Below are 22857 nucleotides of genomic sequence, written 5' to 3'. Positions count from 1 at the left end.
CCATCGACCATGGTATCCTTCTGGAGAGGCTCGCGGAGTTGGGAGTTGGAGGTACTGCTTGGCAGTGGTTCCGCTCCTACTTGGCGGGTCGTCTCCAGAAGGTAGTGCTTGGGGAACATTGCTCGACACCGCGGGCTCTCCAATATGGGGTCCCGCAGGGGTCAGTTTTGTCCCCCCTGCTTTTTAATATCTACATGAAGCCGTTGGGAGAGGTCATCAGGAGTTTTGGAGTGCGTTGTCATCAGTATGCTGATGACACGCAGCTCTACTTCTCCTTTTCATCTTCTTCAGGTGAGGCTGTCGATTTGCTGAACCGTTGCCAGGCCTCGACAATGGACTGGATGAGAGTTAACAAACTGAAGCTCAATCCAGACAAGACTGAGATGCTGGTGGTGGACGGGTTCTCTGATCGGATGGTGGATATATACCCTGTCCTGGACGGGGTTACACTCCCCCTAAAGGACCGGGTTCGTAGTCTGGGAGTCTTTTTAGACTTTTCCCTCTCACTTGAGGCTCAAGTAGCCTCGGTGGTTAGGAATGCGTTTTACCAACTTCGGTTGGTAGCCCAGCTACGTCCCTATTTGAGTAAAGAGGACCTTACATCAGTGGTACATGCTCTGGTAACCTCACGTTTGGATTACTGTAATGCGCTTTACGTAGGGCTACCTTTGAAGACAGTTCGGAAGCTACAACTAGTGCAAAATGCGGCGGCCAGATTGCCGACAAGGACCAAGCGGTCCGAGCATATAACACCTGTTCTGGCCAGCTTGCACTGGTTGCCAATATGTTTCCGGGCTAGATTCAAAGTGTTGGTATTAACCTATAAAGCCTTATACGGTGCGGGACCACGATACCTTGCGGAACGCCTCTTCCGATATGAACCGGCCCGTGCACTACGTTCTGCTACGAAGGCCCTCCTCCGGGTTCCAACTCACAGGGAGGCCCGGAGGGTGATGACAAGATCTAGGGCCTTCTCAGTGGTGGCCCCCGAACTATGGAACAGTCTCCCTGAGGAAGTACGCCTGGCGCCGACTCTGCTCTCCTTCCGGCGCCAGGTCAAAACCTTCCTATTCTCTGAAGCATTTTAAATTACACTGATTTAATTTTAAAAATGTTTATTGTGTTGGATTGTTGCTTGTATTTTAGTATTGTTTTGTTATTTATTGTATTTTTATGCTGTTTTATGTTCACCGCCCAGAGAGCTATTGCTAGTCGGGCGGTATATAAATTTAATAAATAAATAAATAAATAAATAAATTTATTTAAAATATTTGTGTACCAACCTTAGTCCAATGGATTCCAGGCTGGTGAACAACATAAAACACTAAAATATACAATAAAATCATAGCATTCACAGTACTGATCCTCTATGACAGGAAATTATCTTTTCAGAATAGAATGAGAGCATCTTATCTGACAGTCCATCACCAGTTGTGTCTCTGAATTCACAGTAATAATGATTTTTCTTTAGAATCCTTAAGAGCATTTGAACTTGAAATGATGTCTCTACCTCTGCTTACATGCTGTTTCTGGACTAGTTGAACCTGGCATAACAGTGCAGATGCACAACTGATTTAAGAGCAATTGCAATTGCAAGGTGTTCTTTCGCCATATAGGTGGTTTCATATATTTTCCCATACATGAGTGAAAGCTACTTTGCAGATTTGTCTCTCAATGGACTGCAGTAACATCCACTTTGTTCCTACACACTGTGGCTGACGCTTTTAGCTTTGGGACAATATGGGTTGTATTCAACAAAATAGTCCCATTGGCACAAGGACTTTTGCCTTTCAAAAGGAACTTCCCCATCCTCTCCTCATGTGCCCCCATGCCCCCTCAATATTTTTGTGGGTTTCCTCAACCCTCCAGAGCAGATTAGAGAAGGGCATGGAGGGTGTGTGAGGAGAGGAAGTTCCACTGTGCAGTCAGAAGACCTTGTGCTAATGGGGCGACTTAATTGGATATAACCTTATAAATGACACAACTGGTTTAAGAGAAGATTTTTCTCTTCTGTAGATTGCATCCTTCAAAGACATGATTCAGCATGGCTTCATTCCAATACTTCTGTCTTCATGCATATCAGATATCCTGCTGACTTACGGAAGGCTGGGAAAGAACTTTCCCCAGTGGAAGCACTGAACAAGTGATCAAACAGACAGTAGGAGAACCAGCAAAGAACAGAGATGTGAAAATCTAAAGCATGGAAGGAGACAAGGAGGACATGATGATTTATGCTATTAAATGGAACAGGAAAGAGGTCAATGCAGACAAGAACAGAGTAGATTTGGCAGTGAGGAGATCACCTGAGTGCTTGGCAAGGGCAGTTTTGGTAGAATGAAGGACAAAACCTAGATTGTGGACTGGGAAGAAAGTCACGACAGCAGGACTGAACAACATGTTTCAGGAGTTTCAAGGAAAAAATAAGAAGCAAGATCAGCTGGTAGAGAATGGTTTATTTATTTATTTAGAAAGAGAGAGAACATGACATGTTTGAAACAGCAGGAAAGGATCCAGAAGGGAGGACTAGGCTAATAATGTGGCAGTTCTGGTGAACCCAGGCCCTGCAGGAGAAAGAAAGCATCGCCCCAAGGGAAGGAGAGGCTGCTGCTGCTGTGGGACCACCACCCCCACCACCCTTCCCAGAGGGACTTCTGCCTGGCAGGACCAGGCCCCAGGTACCCAGCCAGCCAGGACTGATTCTTACCACCTGTCCCTCTTTGGAGGGATACATAAGCCGGCTGGCTGAGGTGGCCTGGGAGACCCAGGCCCTGCAGGAGAAAGAAAGCATCGCCCCAAGGGAAGGAGAGGCTGCTGCTGCTGTGCTGCTGCTGCTGCGGGACCACCACCTCCACCACCCTTCCCAGAGGGACTTCTGCCTGGCAGGACCAGGCCCCAGGTACCCAGCCAGCCAGGACTGATTCTTACCACCTGTCCCTCTTTGGAGGGATACATAAGCCGGCTGGCTGAGGTGGCCTGGGAGACCCAGGCCCTGCAGGAGAAAGAAAGCATCGCCCCAAGGGAAGGAGAGGCTGCTGCTGCTGTGCTGCTGCTGCTGCGGGACCACCACCCCCACCACCCTTCCCAGAGGGACTTCTGCCTGGCAGGACCAGGCCCCAGGTACCCAGCCAGCCAGGACTGATTCTTACCACCTGTCCCTCTTTGGAGGGATACATAAGCCGGCTGGCTGAGGTGGCCTGGGAGACCCAGGCCCTGCAGGAGAAAGAAAGCATCGCCCCAAGGGAAGGAGAGGCTGCTGCTGCTGTGCTGCTGCTGCTGCGGGACCACCACCTCCACCACCCTTCCCAGAGGGACTTCTGCCTGGCAGGACCAGGCCCCAGGTACCCAGCCAGCCAGGACTGATTCTTACCACCTGTCCCTCTTTGGAGGGATACATAAGCCGGCTGGCTGAGGTGGCCTGGGAGACCCAGGCCCTGCAGGAGAAAGAAAGCATCGCCCCAAGGGAAGGAGAGGCTGCTGCTGCTGCTGTGCTGCTCCTTTCTTTTTCTTTTTTTTTACTTTTTGTTGGTGTGTTGATGCAATTTGAGATGAATGGGTGCCTGATTATATGAATGTATGTTTGTTTATATGCTGTATATATGGCTGTATATATAGCTGTTTTTATACGTTTAATTGTTGTATATTTTAGTTGTAGTATGTGCTTCAGAGAGAGTTTTATCCATCAGGCGGGGAGACTTGAGGGGGCCCCAATTGCCGTAGTGACGGGCAAAGGAAGGTATGGCGCTGTGAGAAGGACGTGCCAGGTAAGGGGAACGCGGTCCAGACATGTTGTGGCTGTGCCTTGTTCCGGTCCTTCCCACACCCGCAAGGTCGTTGGTAGTCCTATCAGCCATCTCTCAGATCTCCAGTTGCTGTTATTAAATGCCAGATCGGTATATAATAAAACCTCCCTCGTCCACGATTTGATTGTGGATGAGGCAGCCGATCTGGCATGTATAACCGAGACCTAGGTGGGTGAGCAGGGAGGAGTTGGTCTCTCTCAGCTCTGCCCACCGGGGTACCTGGTCCAGCATCATGGTAGATCTGAGGGTCGGGGAGGTGGGGTCGCTGTCGTCTATAAGAGTTCCATCTCACTCACCAAGCACCATGTTCATTCAGTTACTGGCCTGGAGTGTTTACACCTTGTGTTGGGCCAGAGGGACAGGCTGGGAATCCTTTTGGTGTACCGCCCACCTTGCTGCCCAATGGCTTCCCTAACTGAGCTGGCGGAAGTGGTCTCGGATATATTGTTGAGGTCCCCCAGACTAATAGTACTGGGGGATTTCAACATTCATGCCGAGACCACTTTGTCTGGCGCGGCTCAGGACTTCATGGCTTCCATGACAGCCATGGGGCTGTCTCAATATGTTAGTGGTCCAACACATGTATCGGGGCACACTCTAGACCTTGTTTTTGCTACTGAGCATGGGGAAAGTGATCTGGATGTGGGGAGTTTTACAACACTCCCTTTGTCATGGACAGACCACTGCTTGCTGAAGTTTAGACTTTCAGTAACCTCTTCCCTCTGCAAGGGTGGGGGACTTATTAAAATGGTCCGCCCCCGGAGACTAATGGATCCTGAAGGTTTTCAAAGGGCTCTGGGGGATTTTCCGGCTGATAGGACTGGCGCTCCTGCTGAAGCCCTGGTCGCTCTGTGGAATACGGAGATGACCCGGGCTGTAAACACGATCGCTCCTGCACGCCCTCTCCTTTGTAGAGCTCATACAGCTCCATGGTATACTCCGGAGCTGAGAGCGATGAAGCAAGATAGGAGGAGGCTTGAGCGGAAATGGAGACGAACTCCCGACGGATACAATTATGCGCTGGTTAGTGCTTCGACTAAGCTCTATGTAGGAGCAGTGAAGGCAGCTAAAAAACATCATTTTGCTGCCACTATTAAATCATCTCTTTGCCGCCCAGCGGAGCTCTTTCGAGTTGTCCGGGGGCTTCTCCATTCAAACCCTCCGGACAGGGTGGAATCATCGGAGGCCCGCTGTAATCAGTTTGCCGATCACTTCCAGAATAAGATCTCATGTATCCGCCGGGACCTAGACTCTCAAGTTATAGCAGTAGATCCTAGTGAGGTGTCCGGAGCACAGTCTTGTCCTGTTTTGTTGGATGAGCTTCAGTTGGTTCAACTCGAGGACGTGGACAAGGTGCTTGGACAGGTACGTGCAACCACTTCGGTACTGGATCCTTGCCCCTCCTGGCTGATAAAAACTAGCAGGAATGGAACAGGTAGCTGGGCCAAGGAAGTGATAAATGCCTCTTTACGAGAGGGAGTGGTCCCGGGCTGTCTGAAAGAGGCAGTGGTGAGACCACTCCTGAAAAAGCCTTCCTTGGACCCAGACAATTTTAACAGCTACAGGCCAGTGGCGAATGTTCCATTCCTGGGCAAGGTCTTGGAACGGGTGGTTGCTGGCCAGCTCCAGGCGCTATTGGATGAAACTGATTATCTAGATCCATTTCAATCGGGTTTTAGGCCCGGTTTTGGCACTGAGACAGCCTTGGTCGCCCTGTACGATGACCTATGTCGGGAAAGAGACAGAGGGAGTGTAACTCTGTTGATTCTCCTTGATCTCTCAGCGGCTTTTGATACCATCGACCATGGTATCCTTCTGGAGAGGCTCGCGGAGTTGGGAGTTGGAGGTACTGCTTGGCAGTGGTTCCGCTCCTACTTGGCGGGTCGTCTCCAGAAGGTAGTGCTTGGGGAACATTGCTCGACACCGCGGGCTCTCCAATATGGGGTCCCGCAGGGGTCAGTTTTGTCCCCCCTGCTTTTTAATATCTACATGAAGCCGTTGGGAGAGGTCATCAGGAGTTTTGGAGTGCGTTGTCATCAGTATGCTGATGACACGCAGCTCTACTTCTCCTTTTCATCTTCTTCAGGTGAGGCTGTCGATTTGCTGAACCGTTGCCTGGCCTCGACAATGGACTGGATGAGAGTTAACAAACTGAAGCTCAATCCAGACAAGACTGAGATGCTGTTGGTGGACGGGTTCTCTGATCGGATGGTGGATATATACCCTGTCCTGGACGGGGTTACACTCCCCCTAAAGGACCGGGTTCATAGTCTGGGAGTCTTTTTAGACTCTTCCCTCTCACTTGAGGCTCAAGTAGCCTCGGTGGTTAGGAATGCGTTTTACCAACTTCGGTTGGTAGCCCAGCTACGTCCCTATTTGAGTAAAGAGGACCTTACATCAGTGGTACATGCTCTGGTAACCTCACGTTTGGATTACTGTAATGCGCTTTACGTAGGGCTACCTTTGAAGACAGTTCGGAAGCTACAACTAGTGCAAAATGCGGCGGCCAGATTGCTGACAAGGACCAAGCGGTCCGAGCATATAACACCTGTTCTGGCCAGCTTGCACTGGTTGCCAATATGTTTCCGGGCTAGATTCAAAGTGTTGGTATTAACCTATAAAGCCTTATACGGTGCGGGACCACGATACCTTGCGGAACGCCTCTTCCGATATGAACCGGCCCGTGCACTACGTTCTGCTACGAAGGCCCTCCTCCGGGTTCCAACTCACAGGGAGGCCCGGAGGGTGATGACAAGATCTAGGGCCTTCTCAGTGGTGGCCCCCGAACTATGGAACAGTCTCCCTGAGGAAGTACGCCTGGCGCCGACTCTGCTTTCCTTCCGGCGCCAGGTCAAAACCTTCCTATTCTCTGAAGCATTTTAAGTTACATTGATCTAATTTTAATAATGTTTATTGTATTGTTGATTGTATTTTAATACTATTTTGTTATTCATTGTATTTTTATACTATTTTATGTTCACCGCCCAGAGAGCTATTGCTAGTCGGGCGGTATATAAATTTAATAAATAATAATAAAAATAATAATAAAAAATAACAGGGAAGGGAAAGGAAGGGGTAACCAGGAGTCAGGAGGCATTCAGAGAGGTTAGATGTGGAGAGCAGAGTGGCTGTCTCATCAAGGGATGCTGGGGGAAAGACAGAAAGACTGAGGAAGCTTGTGTTAGCAAAGTCACTTAAATAATACAGACTGAGTCCAGAGAGAAAAGTCCTGATTACACTTTACTGAGCAAACTGAACAAACAACAGTGTATAATTTGAGAAGAAAGGAACAGAGAGATTTTGTCTTTTGGTTCAAGCCTTGTACATAGCAGGAAGAAATACAACCCAGCATACAGAAGACTAATAGAGACTAATGGAATCCACTGGATTCCTGAATGCCTGGGGGAGTTACCAGTAGACAGAGCAGGTGACCCTGTTGAAGCCCTTGTCACGTTGTGAAACATCAAGGAGCTTCGGGCTCTTGACACAGTTGCCCCAAAGCGCCCTCTCCGGCATTGTGGAGCCCAGTTTGCACCTTGGTACACCAGTGAGTTAAGGGCAATCAAACAAACTGTACGAGAGCTAGAACGCAAGCGGTGAGAGACGTGCTGTGTGGCAGATCGGGCACAAGTAAAACATCATAACTGTGCCTACTGTGTGGTGGTGAGGGTGGTGAAGAAGGCCCACTTCTCTGCCTCCATCGCATCCTCAAGTAGCTGTCCAGTGGAGTTTTTCCGTATTGTCAGGGCTCTGTTGACATCAACTCCAGGAAATGGAGACCCTTCAGTGGCCCACTGTGAATTGTTTGCAAGGCACTTTGAGGGTAAAGCTGCTCACCTCCATAACAGTCTTGATGCCCCACCCACATCTACTGTAGTCCTCAATGAGGTGTCCAGTGCAACATCTGCTGCAACTTCTTGGGATCGGTTTCAGTTGATGCCGACTGATGACATAGACAAGGTGCTTGCGATGTGTGTCCTCTCGATCCTTGCCCTTCTTGGCTTATTAAAGCTTGCTGAGGGTGTTTGACTGAGTGGATCCAGGGTGTGGTCAATGCATCATTGCGGGAGGGAGTGGTTCCGGCCACCCTGCAAGAGGTGGTGATCCGATCACTCCTGAAAAAGCCCACCCTGGATCCATTGGTCTGTGATAATTACCAACTGGTTGCAAATACCCCCTTCTTAGGGAAGGTGATTGAGAGGGTTGTGGCGCAGCAATTGCAAGCACTGTTGGATGAAACAGATTATCTTGACCCATCCCGGTCTGGGTCCATGCCTGGTTATGGGACTGAATCAGCCGTGGTTGCCCTCATGGATGACCTTTATCAGGAGAAGGACAGGGGGAGTATGACCCTGCTACTCTTACTTGATCTCTCAGTGGCTTTTGATATCATTGACCATGGTATCCTTCTGGGCCAACTTGGTGAGATGGGTATTGGAGGCAGTTTTAGAGTGGTTCCGATCCTATCTCCAAGGTTGTTTTCAGAGAATAGCATTGGGTGATTGTCCTTCAGCCCTGCCCTAGCACTTGTACTGTGGGGTGCCGCAGGGTACCATCTTGTCTCCCTTGCTAACATCTATATGAAGCCCTTGGGAGCGGTTATCAGGAGCTTTGGGGCAAGGTGTCAGCAGTACGCTGGTGATATCCAGCTCTATTTCTCCGTAAAATCTGAATTGGGAGAGGCCGTGCAAGCTCTGGACCTCTGTCTGGACTCGGTGGTGGGCTGGATGAGGGCCAATAAATTGAGTCTGAATCCTAGCAAGACGGAGGCACTGTGGGTTGGTGGTTCCTGAGGTCAGATGATTGGTCAGTTGCCTGCTTTGGATGGGGTACTCCCTCTGAAAGAGCAGGCCCGTAGTCTGGGGGTGCTCCTGGATCCATCTTTGTCGCTAAAGGCCCAGGTGACCTCAGTGGCTAGGAGTGCCTTTTACCAGCTTTGGCTGGTAAGACAGCTGTGGCCGTTTCTGGACCGGGATAGCCTGACCACTGTTGTCTACCATACTGGTAGCCTCTAGGCCCAATTACTGTAATGCGCTCTATGTGGGGCTGCCCTTGAGGTTGAAACGGAACCTGCAGCTGGTACAAAATGCAGCGGTGAGACTGCTCACTGGGGCAGGGTATATTGCCAATATGTTACCCCACTGCTGAAAGAATTGCACTGGCTGCCCATTTGCTACCAGACCAAGTTCAAGGTTCTAGTTCTGGTGTACAAAGCCCTATACAGCTTGGGACCAGGATACTTGAAAGACCGTCTTATCCCTTATATACCCAGTCAATCACTGCGCTCTGCAGGTGAGGGCCTCCTGCAGATACTATCTTATCAGGAGGTCTGTTCTGCCCAACATAGGAAACGGACCTTTAGTGTGGTGGCACCTACCCTGTGGAATTCCCTCCACTTAAATATTAGGCAGGTGCCATCTCTGTTATCTTTTCAGCGCCTATTGAAGCCCTTCCTCTTTCAACAAGCCTTTTAAGTTGAGACCTTATCCCAGTCTGTGTCTGTGTTGGAATTGCTTTTTAATATGTTTTTAAACCTTTTTTTAAAACCAATATGTTTTTAACTTTTTCTTTTTTAAGGTGTCTTGAAAGCTTTTTAAAAAATATTTTAAAGATGTTTTGTTTTAATGTATTTCAAAGTCTGTTTTTCTGATGTTTTAAAGTGTTTTTAGCACTTTGGTTTGCCACCTTGGGCTGCTGCTGGGAGGAAGGGCGGGATATAAATTAAATAATAAATAAAATAAAATAAATAAAATACAGAAGGAAATCTCCCTCTGAACTTCATAGCCAATCAGAGCATGTGCTACCTCTGTGAAGATCATGCCACTCTGCCTGTTTGCTAAGCAACACCTCCACCTATCCCCTTCTTGACTACTTGACTTCAACACTAACAGAATTAACCCTTAAGTTATGAACTAAATGGTCCCTGTTGTTGCACTTTCAACAGTTTGGAGGAGGGGTGTTGGAACTGGGGATATGGTAGCAAAGTTGGAGAGATTTTGGAAGATAATTTCAACTTGATAATTAAAGAAGGAGGCATAGGGTTGAATTTGGTGAAGTGGAACAACTTCTGCTCATGCAGTGAACCTTCCACTCCTTTTTGTCTCCCTGCATTCTGCTGGACCTTCTCCAGGGGGTTTGGGGAATCCCCAGAGCAGATTTAGACTGGGGTGGGGAAGAGGGGGAGAGGAAGTTCTGTTGTGTTCTGTTCATGCAGTGACCAACCCATTGTATTTCATGTCTTTCTGGAACTGTACTATGAGTCAGATAATATGACATGACTAAGAACTCTAGCAAAAATACTGCGTTGATGGAGAATAACAGGAGTATTGTTATTAACAAAGTTTCATTGGAGCAGTGTATCTGTATACAGCTGGGCCTTTTATATCTGTAAGACTACATTCTGTATAAGGATCATCAAGGATTGCAAACTGAATTATATTTTCTTTGTTCTTGCTACAGCATAATCCACCAAGATTTTAAGATTTAGTCTTAATTGCCTGTATAATCATGCATGTAGCGACTGTACCTGCCTGAAATAAAAGCATGTAATCAGAGTAGAACCATGGCAGCATACATCTGAAAGAACTTTTTTTTGCAATGCAACAAGATTAACTATACTTAGACTACAGTAAATGGAGCCTTAAAATCTATGAAACATAATTAACATTGAAAAACTTTAGGAAGCCATTTTTATACTGATATACTGCTCAATATATTACCATTTTTTTTAAAAAAAACCCTTCAGAACAAAGATCTTAAATGAATGATGAATAGATTCAGGGATTTTTCTAACACATACTGATTTGATACATACAGCAAAGCTTTTCTGTGGAGGGATATCATTCTTGATCGGAAGGCTTGAGGCTTAATTTACAGTATCCAATGATCTTACCAGTTACAGAAAATACAAGGCCACAAGTCACACATTTCTTTATTAAAGGCATTTAAATTTCCCTGAAAATGCAGTATTTCAGCAACTCTGCTTAAAAATAAAATAAAAACATCTCTCATAGTAAAACAAGATGGTAGGTTTTTTTACACCTAATTCAGAATAGTATGGGAGCACATGATTATAAAAGCTTTTAAAAATTTCCAAAATGTACTATTCTTTTTCCTATTCTGGATGGTAAAAGTGGTTAGAGTGTTGGATTGGGACCTGGGAGACCAGCGTTCAAATCCCCACTCAGCCATGGCCACTGTTTGACCTTGGGCCAGTTACTGCCTTTTAGCCTAAACTATCTCACAGAGTTGTAGTGAGCATAAAATGGGGAGGCGAAGAAGCATGTATACCACTTTGAGTTCCTTGGAGAAACAGTGGGATATAAATGTAAAAATAAAATAAATGTGTTTGGATATTAAAGCACTTTGATGCCATGTCCACTCTTACCCCATCCCCAGTTTCATTAGTCATACTGAAATACTTCTGATTTCATCTGAAATTTCTCTAGTGTTCTTTCCCCCCTAAGTCTGAATTACTCTGTTCATTCACAATTATACCAAACTAAATTCAACCTTTCAGGTAAGGCTTGTAAGCCATCTGACTAATCTATAGGAGATCTGCCCCCCCAATATGTCACCCAACCCAGCCCTCAGGTGGACTGCATTATTACCCATGCTGTCTCAGAAGCAAAATAGCTATAACACTTCAAGTAAAAAGCCTGCATGGATTCAGTATGGTGCTGTTTGTGTTTAGATGGCTCATTCAGTTTCCTGCACAGGAGCAATAGTTCTTCTTTACCGTGACATCAATGGAAGCCATTAGCAATGTACCAGTGCTGTCAGCATTTCAGAGGGATTTGTGGAGCCAGGAAAAGAAAAAAATGAGAAGGCAGTGTATTTAATTTATTGCCTTCATTGGCTTTTGCCTGCTTCAATGTAAGAGTACTCAGAAGGCACATTGTTGTTAATAGAGGGGGGAGGAGGTTTGGCATTCATGTAATAATACCAAATCACTGTCATTACTGAAGTGCAATAACTTCTTCAAACATGCGGGGGGGGGGGAGAGAAGGGGGATTGTAACTGGTATAGCCAATCAACACAGCTAGCTTCTGCTACCTTTTCTTCCAGAGCTTGACACTGTTGGGGAGAGGTATGTACTTACTGAATGCATGAGTGTGTTTCTCACTTGCACTGGACACACTTGCAGTTATACTGGTTTCAGAGCATCTCCACCTCTGTGATGTGAATCCAGGAACACATAACGTCTGTCAAACTCTGCCCTTTCTTACTCCCAAATCTGGGATTTTGTAGATCATATGTTTTCCCTTTAGGCCTGCTTCACACCAACTTCAAAACTGTTTGGTCATCACCACCCTGCTCTGCCCACTGCTGAGTCCACGGAGTCGATACAATTTTTAAAAAAGGAATCAAACAATAAAGATGTGTGCAGCTGGGTGCAGATTCAAACTGCACCCAGACAAAATGGACTCACTGCTTTTTAAGGAGCTAGTGTGCATATAGCCTAAGGAGGAGGATGTGGTGTGATATACTAGTGGTTCCTTAGGGAAACGGACAGCCAGGACTACCTTCTGGAGTGGTTGCAAGTAAGAAGGCAGGTAGGCTTGGAGGAATCAAGAGGTCGGTGGAGTAATGCTCCATTGGCCCTAATGGGCCAGCCTCCATTGTTTGTATGCTATTTTCATTAATATTTTCATTTTTATGCACACTTGCTCCAAATATGTGCATTTTTAAACACATTTTTAGGTTGAGGAACTGAACGGAAAAAAATGAAGAAGAGCCAATTTTGAAGGATAGCTGTGTTTTGGTCTATTGGTTCAGGAAGTGCAAATTAGGTAAGTTCACTTTAAAATGTGAACTAAACCACATCTCCCTGTCCCTAGACATTACTTTTTGTCTCCTGAATAAGGAAGGCTTTTTTAAAAAACCTTTTCGGAGAACACTTTCCCAAAAAAACTTTACCATGTTGTGTTACTTGCCATTTATTGTGCATCTGGGGTTTCTTCTCTCTTTTTTTAACCCCAGAAGGGTTCTGTCCTAGCATTCCCCTGTATTCAGTGCAGGCAGATTTCCAAACAACCATTTCCAAACCATCTCCCAACTATCTATCTGAACTGATACAAATTGCAGCTCCTGCCCTTCTCTGCATCTGAACTGCTTCTTTCTGGATAGCCTTGAGCAATCTATCATCTCTGAGTTTTCTTTATAATCTGTACAATGGAAAGAATATTGTAATGATTTACATTAATTCATTTGTACCCCTCCTTCCCTCTAAGGAGTGCAGGGCAACATATATGGGGGGTGTTCCCAGAGGCATCTGACTGGCCACTTTGATAACAGGATACTAGACTAGATGGGCCATTGGTCTGAATCTGATCCAGAAGTTTCTTCTTATGTTCTTATATAGGGAAAGTGGCTTCTCCATTTTGTCCTCATAACATTCTCAAGAAATGTTAGGTTGAGAGAAGGTGCCTGGTCCATGGTCACCAAGGGGGCTTCACAGCTGAGCAGGGATTTCAACCAAGGTTTCCCCAAGCAGAATATGAACCTCTATATACCATGCTACGCTGCCACTGTATACCACAGAGTAAAGAACCATGAAGCTAGTAAAATTCTGACATATTAAAAGTGCTATTTGTACAATAAAAACAATAACCTGAAGACAATTTACCTGCAATGCAACAGGCTTGTTAAAATCTTTGTGTGTGATTGTGGTTGAATGGTATAATCTATTCTCTCCGCTCTCAAATATAACTATACTTCACCTCATTCCATTTCTCATGTACAATGCTTTTAACACAGTTAATGACAAGTAACACAATAAGCCACAACTATATACATTTGGTTGAAACAAAGAATATAAGCTCTTGTCTGCTTCTCTGAAGGTATGCTTTTAGCTGCTACTTAGTTGTTAATTCAAGAGAATGTGTTGCTTTCAAGCATATTAATCTTATTGCTCATATATTATCACTTCTGTTCTTTTGATTCTAACAGTTGGAAACAAAGTTGTTGGAAAGACTTGCCCTTATGTTGTCCCAAAGAAGTAATTTCCAGTGGTTTCTTTCTACTAGTAAGTAATGCCTGTGTTCAGTTTTATGAAGCTCAAATACAACTGAAGTGCTTTGGACATTAACAGCCCTTCTATTTTTAGCATTACTCAGCTGAGACAAATATATACTCAGAGTTCAGTGAGGCTTACTCTCAGGTATGGTGGGGCAGAAATTCGATTCAGTTCACATTTAAAGCTGAATTTATCAAATTTGCATTTTCCACAACAGTATGAGAACTGAAACACAGCATCCTTCAAAATTCACACTTCACCAAATTTTGTGATGTGGTTCTCCAACAAACCAATGTTTACAAAAATGCATATATTAGCAAAACATGCATAAAGATGAGTATATTAATGAAAATAATATACAAAATGCATTTTTGGAGACTAGGGGCTCTGCACCTGCTCGCTTCACTTGCCAACCTTGCCTGCTGTCACCAGTGCCCCCCCACTGGTTGCCAGCACTCCCCTCCCCCTTCCCCCATGGCTCACCAGCACTCCTACACACAAAGGTCTCCTCCCTCTCACCCACTGACCAACAGACCCACCAAGGGCCAGACCCAGCCAGGCCCATCTGCCACCAGGTGTCTTGTGTACCACCGCCAGGCACCTTTTGCAATTTGCACACTGCCACCAGGCACCTCGGGCAACTTGCACGCTGCCACTGGATGACTCATGCACTGCTCCACCACCAGGTGACTCATGCACCACTGCTGCTGCTGCCAGGCACCTCAAGCAAGTGGTGGTGCCATTGCCACCACTCTCCCACAGCATCATACTACACATGAATGTGCCTGTACAGAAGCGTGTAGTGTGACACTGACAAAAATATTATATAGGAAGAAATTGCTTTAAAAATATAAACATTGTTTAAAACGTCATACACAAATGTGTTTTATTAGGATAAATATGCACTAAAATGCTGAAAAATGTTCATGAAGATTTTTTTTAAAAAAAGATTGCAAATTGCTGCAGAAATGTGGAGAACTGAATGTAATATTGGAAAAAATGAGAAACTGAGGGAACTGAAATTGACAGATTCTTCCATCCCCACCAGGTAAATGTTGACATATAAATGTGACATACAAACATATCCTACATGAAATTATAGTAGTGTCTCTTTAGTTCAAGATGGATATGCAGGGATGTCAATATCCAGAAATTGTCAACCACTACATAATTTCTAATCATGTCATTCAAACGGAATTCTTGTTTTGAAAGTGAACATTGTAGCTCAATTGCTTGAGCCTTATTAGTGTGTCTTGGTAGCTCTGATCATTCTTTGACTGCTCTGAAGGCTTCAGATATGAAGTTCTTATAAGCTATCACCTCACACTATCATTGCCATCTATTTGTCATGTCCTTTAGCCTTGACTACCTCTCAAGCTCAGATAGATGGGGAGGTGGCATCTCTTAGGAAACACTGTCCCCAGCTCCCGGACCTTCCACACTGGAAGATGTTGCTTTGCTGGACTCCTCATACTCCTCAGACATGTTCCCAGTGCAGTCCTGTTAGCCTGCATGTTGTAGGAGCCAAAGGCTGCAGATTAGGCCACCGATCTTTTCAGACAGGGATGGCTAATCCCTGACCCAGAGGGCTAATGTGCCCCCCCCCAGCAATTATTTTCTGTCTCCAAAATCCCACTGATTTTGGTGGTGGCAAAAAAAAAAGAAAAATAGACAGACACCAGAGTGGCTAGTCTGCAGAAGACCAAGCCTCTGCATCCTCTTTTCTGTGGGTGAGAATGCTCCACGCCTCACCTTCCACTGTGTTTTGTCCATGAATTGTTCTGCCTTGCCTGAACAAAACTTCACTATACCCACTGCAGGCCGTGCCATTGGAGCTACTGGAACACAACCCTCCTAATGAGAAATGTCAAGCATTTTTTATGCCCCCCCAAATCTAAAAAAAAATCTCTCTTGTTACACACACATTTTATATTTTTATTTAAACTCAGCGCTCTGCAAACATTTATGTCAATCTACTGTTCTGTGGCCAATCAGCTTCTTGTTCTCTGGCCAATCAGCTCTCTGTACCACTTAGCCAATCCTAATCCAAAAGTGTAGCTATGGCAAAGATGTCCCTCTGCTTGGTCTGCTGGCTTGTCAGCCCTTTTAGAAGGCTTCCACCCCATCTGTTGTTGAGAGGCCCATTTGACACAGGCACTATAGCAAGTGAGGGAGGAGTCTAGACTGTTTCAAGAGCAGCCTGCTTGGTAGTCTTAGCCTATGTCAGAATCACACATTGGTTGCGGGTATGCTCAGATATATCTAGACATATCAGTGAGAAGAGTGGTGGTAAACTACTCTAAAAGCAGGTTTGGTTTCTTCATAGGCTGGACTGGACCCTATTTATTTAGGGGCTGGGAAGGGAGATGAGATTCTTCTTAGTGGTAAACTCCTCCTAAAATTGTTTGGTTGGCATCATAAGGGAGTGAGGGAAAATCTGGTTTCTTCATGGGCCGTACTATGCCTTTTTATTGTCAGAGAGGGGAGAAGAAGAGATTCTTGGTGGCAAACTGCCTGAAAAATGTTTGGCTAGCATCATCAAGGGGTGGTGGTGGAAATCTGGTTTCTTTATGGGCCAAACTTTGTTTAATTGTCAGGGTGCAGGGAAGACCAGATATTTATTTTCTTTCTGAACCTAGATATTTATTTTCTTTCTGAACTCATGGGAGCTGGGGGAGAAGAGAGCAGGAGAGTAGTTGATAACACAGATATCCTGGCTTTGGTAATCCAATTAGAAGGGCATGTGTGGGGTTGTTGCACACTTCCAGCCCCAGGCTTGAGCCACGAGAGTGACTACAATATTTTTCACATTCCGCAATGTTAAATTGAAAATACCCTCCTTGGCATTGTGCTACTTTTCATAAGCTCATTTAAAAACAAAAACTTACAAAACTTATAGTCCTAAACTCAGAAACCCTCAGCTTGCTTAACAACCCTTTAGGTTTTCATGGTGATACACAAAACACTCAGAGAGAATCCAGAGTTCTAAAACACAAGTAAAATAATCCAGAACACTGCTGGACTTTTTTCTGTCAGTGCTTTCATAATCTGTTGAAATTAATTTAAAAAATCACCCATGTTCACAGAGTACATGTAATCCTATTATTGACCTTGCCCCATACTCTGATCGTCATCTTCTGCAGTTTAAAAGTTTAAAAAAATGCATGGCTGATTTAAGAAAATTAACATTGCAGTCTGTGACAGCACAGGCAGGCTCAGTAAGAACCAACTGTCAGTATTCTAAAAGCCAGACTAGCAGCTGTTTGGCATAGCTGATCAGGTGGCTATACACACGCCAGACATTTATTCCACTTTAAACAGTCATGACTTTCCCCAAAGAATCCTGGAAAGTGTAGTTTGTGAAGGGTGCTGAGAGTTGTTAGGAGACTCCTATTTCCCTGACAGAGCTCCATATGCCAGAGTGGTTTAACAGTCAGCCCCTCTTCTGGGGATTGGAGCTCTGTGAAGGGAATAGGGTTTCTCATAGCAACTCTCAACACCCTTCACAAACTACACTTTCCAGGATTCTTTCAGGAAGCCACGACTGTTTACAGTGGAATAAATGTCTGGTGTAGTTGCGGCCAGGGACAGCTTTGGTTTAAATTTGAGTGGGGGACTAGATATGTCTGCTGTAGGATAAAAATGTGGGGGTAACCCCCAAAACAATGATACTGTTCACAGTGTTTTCCTTTTGGAAAGGAAAGGGGTTTCCCTCTGCCCAGTGTTCACCCACCCACCAAATCTCCTCCCCTCCCCCTATTCCTCCCCTCCCCATCCCTCCCCCAGTCCCCCACTTTCTTCCCTACCCTGACCCTTCCTGCCTTCCTCCCGCCCCAGTCCCCCTCCTCCCCCCTTCCCTACTTGCCCCTCCCCTAAGTCAGTTCCACTTCTAAGGATGATTGCATGAATTCCATTGAACTCAATATGCATGGAAAGGATCAAACCCGCAGTCCCTCTTCCCTCTCTCCCTCCCTTCTCTCTTTCTCCTCTCCTTCCCCTCACCCCTCCTCCTCCCCTCTCCACTCCAGCCCTCCCTTACACCTCCCCCTTCCTCCCCTCCTCCCCCTCCCTAACCCTCCTCCAGGTCAGTGCCACCTATTCTAATCATGATTGCACAGGAGTAAATCTCATTAAATTCAATGAACATGCAAATGATCAAACCTGCCCAGCCCACCTGCCCTCCTTCTCCCTTCCTCCTCCCTTATGGTCAGTTTCACCTATCCTAGGTATGATTGCACAGGAGTAAATCCCATTGAACTCAGTAAGCATTCTTAGCAAACTTGCACAGGATCCCATTTCTTTCCTCCTGGATTAAAAAGCAGAGAAATTCACTAATAAATAAATAAACCAGGAAGAAAGAAAAGCCAGCCAGACTTTTTTCCTACGATTGCTAAATTGTGAACTTAGTGCTCGATGTTCACAATCATCTGCTCCGACGGGCTTGGAGAGACCCCACATGGAGCCATGACAAGCATCCACACTTGGGAGGGGCTAAGGTTGGACTTCCTCCTGTTGCTGCTGCTGCTGGCTGCCCAACTAGCTGGTGCAGATGGAGACACCGGCGAGGAAGATTTGGAGGGGGCCCCCTCAGAGGCAGGTCCTCCTGGCCACAGGACCAGTCACTGGAGCTATGCAGACAAGGCAGAGTGGGCCTCTGATTTTCCCTGTTGTGGGGTTCACATGCAGTCCCGCATCAACATCAACATGACAGCCATCCTCTTTAGCCCCCAACTAAAGCCCATCTTGTGTCTGATCACAGCCTGTGTCTGATCACAGCCTGCCTCCCGGAGAGATGCTCTGCCTTCAGAACTATGGACACACAGGCCCACTGAGGCTTGAGTCCTGGAGCCTCACAGCTGGTGGGTGCTCCCACTGCCCCCCCGGGAGGAAGGAGAGGCAAGAGAAATGGTGGCGAGCCGTACCAGGGGCGCAATGACATTTAACCCGCTTGTCGCCCTCCTCCATGGTCAACATAATTTCAGTTTTCTGACACTTTCATAGAGTGGGGAGGGCAGCTTATGGGCTTCCCTTGGTGAATTCTGATTTTTATACTGTGTTTATGTATATGTTTATGGATATGGATATTGTTTATGTATTTTGCTTTGCAAATTAATTTGATATATTTTTATTGTACCTATTGTAAACCGCTTTGAGATCTTTTAGATAGTAAGCAGTCTATAAAAGGAAATTAATAATAATAATAGACAAAAACCCCTTGCAGTTTAAGAATGTAATTATAGCCAACAGATATTTCTGTTGAACTTTAAAAAGCAGGGAAATTGGGCAGCTATAGTGAATGCACCAGGGGAGCAGGAGACCTGAACTCCTCTCTGAGATATTGGACTGCCCTACAAATTTGTCAAAATGCAAACACAATTTCGGTTGGTCTTTCACAGTTCAATCCACTTCCTGTGTAGCTTGGAAGAATTTGGCAATATGTGCCTCTGGTAAGTGGTGGCAATATTTGCAATCATGTCTTCATTTCCAAAGATGGAGAATTAGATTTTTTTTATGTTAGATTATTCTTGCTTTGCTTCTTTCCTGTGTTACTACTGTTTCTACAGAGACTCTAACCTAGAACATTGTATTTCACTCATTATTCATCCTAGACATCTGTGTAAAATGTATTTTTTATTAATTTCAAAGCCTTTTCATTGGTCAGTGTCATATGTTAGTGAGGACAGCCTTTTGTATTTCAAACTGGAAGTTATATTCTATTTCTATTTTGGGTGCATTAACAGTTGAGTCAGAAACTGCAGCTTTGGTGTAAAATTAGACTGATTACAGTATGTTGCTACTTAAGCAATGAATCTAGCTGTTGAAGAAAATAAATTGGCCTGCCCAAGATGCACGTATTCAGCCTGCTATGCTTAAACCACTCCGCTTAAGGAAGAGGAGGCATGGTCAATTAAAAACATAGAGCAGACCTAGAAATTTGCTAGAAGATATTTCACCCCGACTGTTATATCTTGTACAAACTGAGTCACACCTCATGTCCACTGCAGGCTATTCTGCAGAATAGTCAAAGCCATTGTTCCACAATTATCTTTGGAATTTTTTTAGTGTAAATTATGTAAAGTGCTGCTGTACTTCACATATTCACAGAAACAGAAGCAAAAGAAAATAATTTGCCATAGGAAATTTCACCAAAATTGCTGTCATTACTTTTTTGCAGTCAGTTTTCCCTGTGAATCTTGAGCCATGACAGGACACTATCAAATACTGCCAAATATAAAATACCAGTACTAACAAACACTTTCTAACATTTTAAATATTATTGCATTCCAACCAATGTTATTGGTTATACCAAATTCTTTGGCAACTTATCAAGGTTTACAATGCAAAGAAGAATGATGAAGGACAAGCTACCTAGAAGAGCTCACATTGGGCAATAACGAGATGAGGTAGTATTCCATCAGAACTTCCATTCAGGCTTCCCATAGGCATCTGGCTGACTGCTGTGAGAACAGGATGCTGGACTAGGTTAGGGTTGCCATATTGCCCGGTTAGCTGGGTTTTACCTGGATTGTTTGCATGCCACCTGGCACTCATTTAGCCCCTTAGGTGGCCCTGATTCTCAGCTTTAACTTAAAAAAATAATTAAGTTAATAGGTGGTCTGGTTGTCAAGATATACATAAAAACGTCAGCCACCCCGCTGACTGTTAAATCTTTCTTTAAACAGTACTGTATAGCACTTCGTAGCTTTAACCCCGCCCATTCAGGATTGCAGCCAATCAGTGAAGCCAGGGTTGTGTTTGGTTGACCTGAGGCAGTGTCTAGAAACCCTCATTGCAATGCCAGAAAATGGTGGTTTCCCCCCCTGTTTATCTGAAAATCTCATAAATTGGGTAAGTATATACATTTCAGGTTTTTTTCCTCTTGTGTGCAGGAGTCAGATCATGGACAGTGTTTTGAAAACCTTCCCAACACTTGCTTTTGTAAAAGCAATGCTAATCCCATATGCCCAGAATAAATCCCATTGAATTCAATAGGACTTACTTTTGAGTAGACATGGTTATGAATGTGCTGAAAATCAGTGGGGCTTTGGAGTGAATGTAAAATCGAATTGTGTTTGTGTTCTAACTCTTTCTGTTCCCTTCTCCAGTCCTATTTTAAAGCAAGTAGGCAGGGCTTACTTAGGTATTACAGTTTTTATTCTGTAGGAAACTAATACTGATTTTTTAAAAACTAATACTGATTTTTCTGCAATGACCAACTGGTTTGACAATAAACTATTATATGGGCTGTATGTATTTATACATCTGCAGTGTGTGTGTGTGCATGTATGGAGTGTTTCCAACAATCCTGTGAGGTAGGGTTGGAAACCAAGGCAGCTCACAACAAGAAATAAAGCCATTTAAAATCCAATAACCATAAAAACAAGTATAAACAGTTGCAAAACAGTGTAAAGTGGCATGATTGGGAATTTTGGGTTGTGTGAATGAAGTTGCTTATCACTTGAGGTTGCATTTCTGTCCCTGTTTGAGTAAGCCCCACTCAGAGCTTGGAAAAGTTACTTTTTAAAACTACAGCTCCCATCAGCCCCAGCCAGCATGGCCACTGGATTGGGCCGATGGGAGTTGTAGTTCAAAAAAGTAACTTTTCCAAGCTCTGGCCCCACTGAATACACTGGGACTTGCTTCTGAATAAATAAACCTGGGATTGCACTATCTTTACAGTTTGTGTAAATAATAAATATATTTGATAGTCATGCTTATATAAATATTTCTTCATTTATCATATGTTTGGTTTTTGGCTACACTGGCTTCCAGTTGCTTTCCGGGCTCAATTCAAGGTGTTGGTATTAACCTTTAAAGCCCTGTATGGTGTCGGCCCAGTATATCTGATGGAGCGCCTCCACCGTCACAAATTGAGCCGCCCGACAAGATCTGCCACGCAGGGCCTTCTCTCAGTCCCGCCAACTAAAGTGGCTAGGTTGGCGAGGACTCGAGAGAGAGCTTTTTCTGTGGCGGCCCCCTCTATCTGGAACTCCTTCCCAATAGATCTTCGTCATGCCCCTTCCCTGGATATATTTCGCAGGGGCCTGAAGACTTGGCTTTTTAATCAGGCCTTTGCAACCTTTGAGACCTCTAAGGTGAATCAGCCTTGAACTAAAATGTTGATAAATCTATCATATTGTAAACTTTGTATTGTACTGTACTGACTATATTTATTATTGTATTTTATCGTGTTTTATTGTTCGCCGCCTAGAGTGGCCATTGGCCAGATAGGCGGCTTATAAATTAAAGTTTATTTTTATTTTTATTTTTATTTTTATTATTATTATTATTATTATTATTATTATTATTATTATTATTATTATTATTATTGGTTAGGAATCCTGACTGGTTATGAGATGCTGAGTTTTCTGCCTTACTCATAGGAATCTTGTTGTAGTTGGTATGGTGTTGCATTTAAGAAATCATGGTACGAAATGGCCTGAATCAGTATAAGGCAGATTCCTTGGTTTCTAAAAGTGGGAAGAGACTCAAGGGCCACAGTGACTCCAACATTTATTTATGTATTTTTATTTACAACATTTATATACCGCTTTATTGTAAAAAATCTCAAAGCGGTTTACAAAAAGAATTAAAACAATAAAATTATTGGCAAAAGCTTTAAGGACAGATACTTAAAAACATTCAAAATAATAAAATAAACAATGAGTTAAAAACAGATTTAAAAACACAATAGCTTCCACATGCCTGGCGAGGCTTGCCTCAAGAAAACTGATTTTAGCAGGTGCTGAAAAGAGGTGTCTGCCTAATGTCAATAGGCAAGGAGTTCCAAAGCGTAGGTGCTGCCACTTTACAGGACTGATTTCTTACAAGAGCAGAACAAGTACTATGTGGCACCGATAACATGGAAAGCACAGCTTGAACTTGGCCTGGTAGCAAATCAGCTACCAATGCAGATTTCAGAGCAGAGGTATTATGTGCTGATAGGATCTCACTCATGTCAGCAATTGTGCTGCAGCATTCTGCATTAACTGCAGTCCCCACATCAGGTTGTGCTGCATGGGGATTTCTGTGACCTTG

General features: G+C 44.6%; 1 long non-coding RNA gene across 1 annotated transcript in view; it reads left to right on the top strand.

Annotated features, from left to right (window-relative positions):
- The window catches only part of LOC133382353 (uncharacterized), a 91354-nt gene that overhangs the window by 50526 nt on the left and 17971 nt on the right, over positions 1-22857 (top strand). Inside the window, exon 2 of the long non-coding RNA XR_009761918.1 lies at positions 13752-13827. This is a non-coding gene — a long non-coding RNA (uncharacterized LOC133382353). The remainder of the gene's footprint in view (positions 1-13751; positions 13828-22857) is intronic.

The sequence above is a fragment of the Rhineura floridana genome, chromosome 3 (assembly GCF_030035675.1).
Source record: "Rhineura floridana isolate rRhiFlo1 chromosome 3, rRhiFlo1.hap2, whole genome shotgun sequence".
In the NCBI taxonomy this organism is placed as follows: Eukaryota; Metazoa; Chordata; class Lepidosauria; order Squamata; family Rhineuridae; genus Rhineura; species Rhineura floridana.
Note: the sequence above shows the minus strand (reverse complement) of the source record. Positions and strands in the feature narration are given on the sequence as shown.